A 7,795-nucleotide genomic window follows, 5' to 3' on the forward strand; every position below is an offset into this window, starting at 1 on the left:
TGTTCTCAGTGCGGAAAAGAGCAATACCCCGTAAACGCGTGGATGGGAAGCCTGAAGCAGAGATGGATGCAGATACTGACGCCCTGGCATCACCCTATGCCGCTCCCACGGGTGTCCCTTTCCTCCCTTTTTCGACCTGTTCCCACCTCTCGTTTCTGGTCCTGCTCGCTCCATCTCCTCACTGGTCTCTCGCCAAAAAGTTTTCCTGGGTCAGGAATAATCTGAAGCAATGTCAAATAAAACGTGTAACTCCCAGCCTCACCCCTCCTAGTAACCCTTCAGAAGCCACCTCGCAGACCCCTGGTTCCTTTCCAGAAATGCACCCTCTCCCTCATCGCTTTCCTGTTGAAGCTGATAACACTCTTAATATTCCCCAATTTACTCTGCTGGGACGGTTCAGTTCCCCCAGCTCACAGCCTTCTCCTGGAAATGAACTACACAGCTTGCCATGGGTGAATTGTGAGAGCCAGGGCTGGGATTTGACACCGCCCTTAGCTTGGCCCTACGGGGTCTACTGGGGGTCTTGTCATTTACCCACGGCAAGCTTTGGGGACAGAAAGTCGGGAAGTCGGAAAGTCCGATCCTGTTTGGGAAGTGTACTCTCTACCCGGTTCAGTGTTAGAGTGTGCCACCACGCTTAACTGCCGTATGTTTATAGTCTGGGTGATCAGAAGATGATGGCCAGGTCTTTGAAATTGCTAATGGGATTAATGAGTACAGCAACCTGAACTAGACATCTGGTTTAAATTAGGAAAAGGTATTGATTAATTTGGAGGGGTGTCCCTTCGCTTGGCCTGTCCTTCTGACGTTAGTCTGTTGCCCTTTATTTTAAGAGGTTCTGCAGAAGGGCGACTTCCAAACAAACCTTCACTTCCGTGTGAAAAGTCGAATTGTTTTTCACTTCTTAGAGATGCGGTGGAGTGGGGGTTGATCAGGAATTCGAAGATTTGTAAGCGCTGCTTTCTTTAACGGAAATTGAGCCCTATTTTGAGGGAAATTAGTTTTGCAGACTTCGTTAGGGGGGAAAAAAACCTAAAACTTTTCTTCACCAGCTGCTCAGCTTTTCAGTCTGAGGCGGAGCTGGAACCTGCAGCAAGTCCTTGACGGTAAGGTTCTTCGCCTGTAATTTGGGAATGTAACCCTGAAAGGGGGCACTGGGTGTTCTTGGGGTGCTTGGCTGCTAAGAGCTTTAGGTAGTGTCAGGATGGCGTCGGGGACATAAATCTTAACACCATTTCTTCTGTCACTGCCCACACCCTTGCTCTTGAAGAATTAAAAAAGAGGGTGGGACATGTTTCCCTCCTATATGATCGGAGTATATTTTGATTTTCTGTCTTCTTTTTATGGTTTCAATATGTGCTCTGACATTAAGTGTGGAAGTACATGGTGCAATGATAAATTTCCTTCCTATACACCCTGAGCATCTCAGTTAACCCTGGGTTTTGAAAGCATTAGGTTTTATTCAGACTGGAATTTGAGCAATTAGTTTAATAAACATAATAAAAATGCTGAATGTAAGATCCCTCCACTAGAGGTGTTGTAGGAAATGTCAAAGGAGGCTGTGACTGACAAAATAATAATAATAATAGTTGATAGAGACGGTGATCAACAAAATCCACAGACGTATTTTCAGTCTGTGTTGTGTAAATTTAAACTATTAGTAAATAAATAGGTGTTTTTAGCTAGGCTGTTGCAAATGTGAGTAAGTGGCAAGTGAGAAGTTTTTGTTTCCACAGAGGCTGGCATTTTGTGAGCCTTCCCAGGGGCTGTGCCGGGTTGTTTTTTTTTTTCTTTCATTCACCATATCAGAGGTGAACAGCAGGTCCAGAAATCCCTCTACAACCTGCCTCAAGTCGGTTACCCCCAAAAGGCAAGGACAGTGATCTGGGAAAGAAGGGGAAGTGTGAGCTAGGAAAGGAAGGAATCCTTTCCAAAGAAGTGCAGGGAAAGGACACTAAGGAGAACAGGAGGCACAGAACATTGGATATCCTAAGACGAGGAAATTCAGACTTCTAGTAGAACACATAGTTCTAGTAGAACAAGCAAAGTGTCATCTCCAAAAGAACAGGGTGATTAAACTCAAAAGAATTAAAGTCTTGCTGATTTCAAGGTTAACCATGGCCATCAAAGTTTCATAATGTTTAAACACTACTAGCCATCCCATCTGAAAAGCTTACCCTGTTCAGAGCATTGGTAATGTTACAGAATTTTTATTTTTATATTCGAGGCCATGCTTGTTTTGTAATGTGGAAAAAAGACAACAGAAAAAAAATTACAGCAACAGCACACTCTCTAGTAGCTGTTTTAATATTTGCTCTTACAACATCAAAAGATTAATATGACTTTCAATGACAAGGTGAATTGTGAAAATTCTAATAATCAAAATATCTGTGTCATTTGCAGTATAATAGTTATCCTTCATGTACATTCATTTTAGTATCCCGGGGGGGGGCTGCTATGTTAGTATAAATATCAAATGCAAGGGTTTAATATCAAGTAGGGCACTGCAGAGTGTAGGAAAGTGTTCGGCTCTTGCGGAGATTCATGGTCATAACCATTTAAACATTCATTAGACTCCTTAAAGCTAAGCCTGAATAATGTAGTGAAATTAAACAACAAAAACATGTCTTTTAAAAAAAATCTCTTTTATTTAAAATGAGATTGAACTTATTAAACGTTTAAATTTTAACATTCATAGTGACCCCAAGTTGTCATGCATTTGAGGGATGATGAGAATTAACATTAAATCCAAGAAATTTCTTCTTTGCGTCATGCCTGATACATACAATATCTTAGGCTTGGATAATTAAATTGAACATGGGGATTGTCTCTGAAACTTATTGCATGTAAAAATGCCATTGGCACTGCATTTCCCCAAGAAATACAATTATGTCCTTCAGTTGGTTGCTTTGAAAACATGGGTTATAAAAATATATTCAAATATGCTAAGTACTAATATCAGCTTATATGATTTTTTTACATACTCCATTTCAATTAAGGAACAAACATGCTGTGTCTGTGCTTTTTCCAGACCTTTAAAATGTAAATGTTTTTATTTTATTCTAATTGATACTTTCATAATAATAAGTTTACTCTATTTTAACAAATAATAGAAAAAATGAGTACTTAAGCCTTACCTCTGAAGTGTTAACCATTATCAAACAATTCTGTTTTTCTAGTTTCTGACTATTTTTACATTTAGATCTATGGTTTCCTTTAGAAATTGGTGGTTTTCCTCAATTCACATACCATATTATAAATCAAACCATGGCAAACAAAAAGTACAGGTCTGCCTAAAACCTGGAGACATACATACATACACACAAAATAAATACCTATATATCTGTGATATATTTAAAATATACATATGTATTTAAGACATATATTTGAAATATGTTTATATAAGAGACATATTTGAAAATACATATATTTGAAAACTAAAACATTTGAAAGGGTGTTTTTTCTGAAAGACGGCATGAAATATGGATCATGGTTAATAAAGTTAAGCTTAAAAGATTTTACTAGTAGTTCAAAGCATATCTAACCACTCTCAAATCAGCTATGTTTCTAATCACTTTCCACTCTTACATATTTTATAAAAGTTATGGGGCTTTCTGGCTTTATTTCTGAAGGTCATTAAAATTAAGAAGATATTAACTGGCTCCTAGGTTCCAAAAGGCTTCAAATTGGAATGTTTTTTGTATATTTGTTTTAATAGGAGGATGCTTGACAGTTAACATATAATGATTAAAATAAGAAATAATTGTATTTGTCTATATTTCATCTCTATTCATCATCTATGCCATTTTGTCAACAAAGGAGACACTTAAAAATTTTATAGTTAAAAAAATTCTTTCTTTCCATATCTAAATATAAATGCATAAGGCCATAAGTGCAAGAGAGTTCTAGAATAAAATGCTATACATTGCACTGTATGCTATTTAACATTAATTAATAATTATTTTATTTATGTACAGTTTGAGAGAACTGAGCTTTCTATTCCTCCTGCATAGTAAAGTTCATGGTGTGTACCTTTAAATGCACTGAATGGAGAATAAGCTTCTGAATCTCAGAAAACAAAAATTCTATTGAAGCCTAAAATTGTAATTCCAGGTAAAACAGTAATCCTGTTCTTAGTTTCCCATCTTTAAAGGTTTGGCATGACCAGTGTAAGTTATTCTTGTGGTTGTGTTTTTATACTTCATCAATTTGTAAATCATTTCATTCTAAAAGTTTCTCTTCTACCTTGAGCATGGTTTACAATCCGAACCACTAAAAGCTCTGCTTCAGCTGTATTTATATAGTTCCATTAAGATATTTAATGCACACTCTAAATTTATATGAAGAGACTCAATACCTCATATCAACTGGTTTCCATAGATGCCATTATTTTTATGTATAGACACAAAACAAAGAATTATGTATTCATGCTCCCAACAAAATGGAATGGAAAGGCCAAGTGACACAATTTCTTATGTAACAATTTCTAAAACTTTAAGGTTAGTTCATTGCTTGGTATTAGAGATTTAAAATAACTTTCATCAATGAAAGGTTGTATTTTGTGTGAGTCCATTTCAAAACCAAAATTATCGCAAACAAGAATGGAAATGATAACATGATCACTGATCACTTCTGTGTAAGTTGCCCTTTCACAGGTCAGCAGAGACGGAAAAGCAAGCAGAACTTTGCTGATCAGCTCACAAAATAAAGACTGAAAGAAACTTAACTCCAGGGAGAATAGCTTTGTATTTAATATAAATGTGAAGTCATGGCTATATATGATAATGATAAAAATCCCTAAGTAGACATCTTCATTAACTTGGATTAAAAATTAATTAGCAAGTTTTATATTTAATCATCTATCTCATACACACACATTTTTGATAGACAAAATAATGATGAAATACTTCTATTCTGAGAATGTTTCAAATAATTCCATGAGTACAGTGAGGAAGTTAGACAAATTCATGACCAGTACTTGGTCATACATAAGCTATGGGAAGCCTTCAGATGTGATCGCTCCTCATCTTACACATCTGTGGACTCACACTCATTGTTACCAAATGTTTTTCTTCAAAATTTAATTTGTTTTTAGAGGATGAGTTTTTGCTTTGTTAAGATAACAGTATATGAATAGGAATAAGCAGAATTTCAACAAATGTAACTATCTGAGTCAGCTATGTGAAGCTTAGATCGCTCCCAAAGACTAAGCCTACCTCAGCAGGCACACAGGCTACACTGAGCAGGCACATGGGCTAAATGAGAACCCAGGAAAAGACATTTATCCAAAAGAATGGTTTCTAGTCATTTTTAACTGTAGGTAATGAAAAACCAAGCTATAATCAAAATCAAGATTTGTATGTGCTGCATAAAAGTATATAAATATATATATGTATATATATATATACATACATATACACACACATATATATTTAATGAAAACCCCTCAGCACTTAGATGGCAGAAGACCCCAATGCTGCTCACTGTGTAGGCCTTTGTTCAATGATCAGATCACATTTGCAAGATGCTTCAACTCTGCAAGTTCTGTTATGAGTCAGCTCTTGTATTCTACCCCAATTTTAGAAGCAATTTGATCTGACAAGAAAGGCAAGTACTATTGATGATTAACATCACATCCACCAAAGTATTTCACAGATAGTCATAGAGTACCCTGCTACCTTAGATGTTTCATACTAAAATCCAGATCCAAAGGCAACCAGATACCTGTAGAACACTTTAAAACACATAACTCTTCTATGTGTGAAGACATGAAGAACCCCTTAGAAGACTGAATGTCACACATTTTATGTCTTGAGTTTGTTGTTAACATATTCTTTCTTCAATGGCTTTAAATACTTGCCGTTGGAGACCCACGTGTGTTATGTACACACCTGTTTACATCAATAGCAGTTAACAAATCATCATTTTCTATCATATGAGTCCGACGTGGTATGTAATGACTGCAATAACACACTGGACTAGAAATTTCAGGGCAAACATTTGCTAAATGCTAATCTCAGGTGACTAAAACCCATTTCATTCTCAATTTGGAAATAGAAACCCACTTTAACAAATCTTTTTGTCTCCTTTTACCAGAGGAAACACAGCAATAAAAGAGTATTTTCATCTGATCCTCTTTATCTTCATCACCTCCATCTTTCTTTCTGTCACCAGTATTAACTGATTCCAGGGCTTCTTTCTTCTTTCTTGCAGTACATGGAGTCTCATGATGCTTTCTTGCCTAGAGCTCTCTTCCATCTTAAAAGGTAGGACTGAGAACTTGTTTGGATCTGAGTTCTTTCACTTTCTAACTTTGCAGTTATATTCATTTCAACACAAATTAATATCATAATAAGGGAAGCTAGCAATGGTGTGTGTTTATTATGATATGCAACAGAAGTTCCACAGATGCTGAATAAATTTAGCTTACACTTTGAGCTTCGCTGTCAAATACAGCCTTGTGTAGAGTTTGAGGACTAGGAATTTATCATTATAAATTAAGACTTGCTATAATATTAAATGAATCCCAAATTCCAAAGATTTCAGGTTAAATAGTAACCTTTTACATGGATGACATGGTAAAATGGTCATTGATGGATGCCATTAATTTAAGCTAATAAAAATGTATCATTAAAATCAAATTACTTTCATTTGACTTCATTTGTGTAGCTACTGCTGTGTTTCAAATGACCTGTGTAGCTAACACCATACTTTCCACAGCACTGAGTTAGAGAGTGAGAGTTTCCATTTAATTTTTTACCTTCCTTATTCCCTTCTTTGCAAATAGGTACCGGATTACACACAGATCTGTCAAAATGATGTAAGACCTGAAATCGCTCTGTAAGTTGATCCTCTTTGACCCCATGATTTGGAGCTTCACAGTGTGGAACCACACCTGGAAACCTGCCTGGCAAGGTCTCAAAGAGGCTGAGGGAATTCCTGGAAGAGAAAAGCATCCTGGAATAGAAGGCATTCAGTTATCCCCTGTGCATCAGCAGCATCACTCTTAGTTAACTGTTGACATGCTTGAAAGAGTTTATCTGGCAGTGGCCTTGTGAAGAAAGGCCGGCCAGGTGTATTTTCAGAATGCTGTAGACAATGCTGTCGCAGTCAGTTAGCGTCCACATTTTATTGCTTTAACAATAGCTTTCATTTTCATTCCTCCAAATTCTGGTAAGACACAGTTGACCCTCCAGGCAACTATCGATACTGTGGATTAGTCATCTCAACAAGAGTCTCTGAGATGCCACAGCAGGGAAAGGGAGGGATGGGGGGGTCATATACCTGGACTTATACATTTTAATCTAAAAAGGATAAGTATTATATCTGTTCACCACTCCGCAGTCCAAACAAATTATGCATACCTGCAAATGGCCCAGAAAATATTCTGGCATGTGTGCTGCCTGGTGAACTCCAGATATCTTCTTAAAGAAGGCTTTCACCAACTCACATTTACTTCTCATCCACAAAGCTTACACTGCTTTATTTTTATTTTATTTTATATAAAATAGATTTCTTTTTTTTTCTTTTTTGGTTGTTCGAAACAGGGTTTCTCTGTAGCTTTGGAGCCTGTCCTGGAACCTGGAAGTAGCTCTTGTAAAACAGGCTGGCCTCAAACTCATAGAGATCCACCAGCCTCTGCCTCCCAAATGTTGGGCATGTGCCAACACCTCCCAGCTTAAAATAGATTTCTTAAGCCTTCCTGCAACGTCCAATTGTATTTTCTAGTGTGTGTTACTCACACTCAACAGAGCACTAGGTCTATAGGGTTCATCTGTGGACTAGATTTGTGTGC

General features: G+C 37.0%; 1 long non-coding RNA gene across 1 annotated transcript; it reads left to right on the forward strand.

Moving 5' to 3' along the window:
* Positions 1–1,066: 1,066 nt before the first annotated feature.
* On the forward strand, positions 1,067–7,552 carry LOC142835077 (uncharacterized). Its single transcript, XR_012907737.1, has 3 exons — positions 1,067–1,106; positions 6,214–6,266; positions 6,788–7,552. It is a non-coding gene; the product is annotated as an uncharacterized LOC142835077 (long non-coding RNA).
* The last annotated feature ends 243 nt before the right edge of the window (positions 7,553–7,795 follow it).

The sequence above is a fragment of the Microtus pennsylvanicus genome, chromosome 14 (genome assembly GCF_037038515.1).
Source record: "Microtus pennsylvanicus isolate mMicPen1 chromosome 14, mMicPen1.hap1, whole genome shotgun sequence".
NCBI classification, from domain to species: Eukaryota; Metazoa; Chordata; class Mammalia; order Rodentia; family Cricetidae; genus Microtus; species Microtus pennsylvanicus.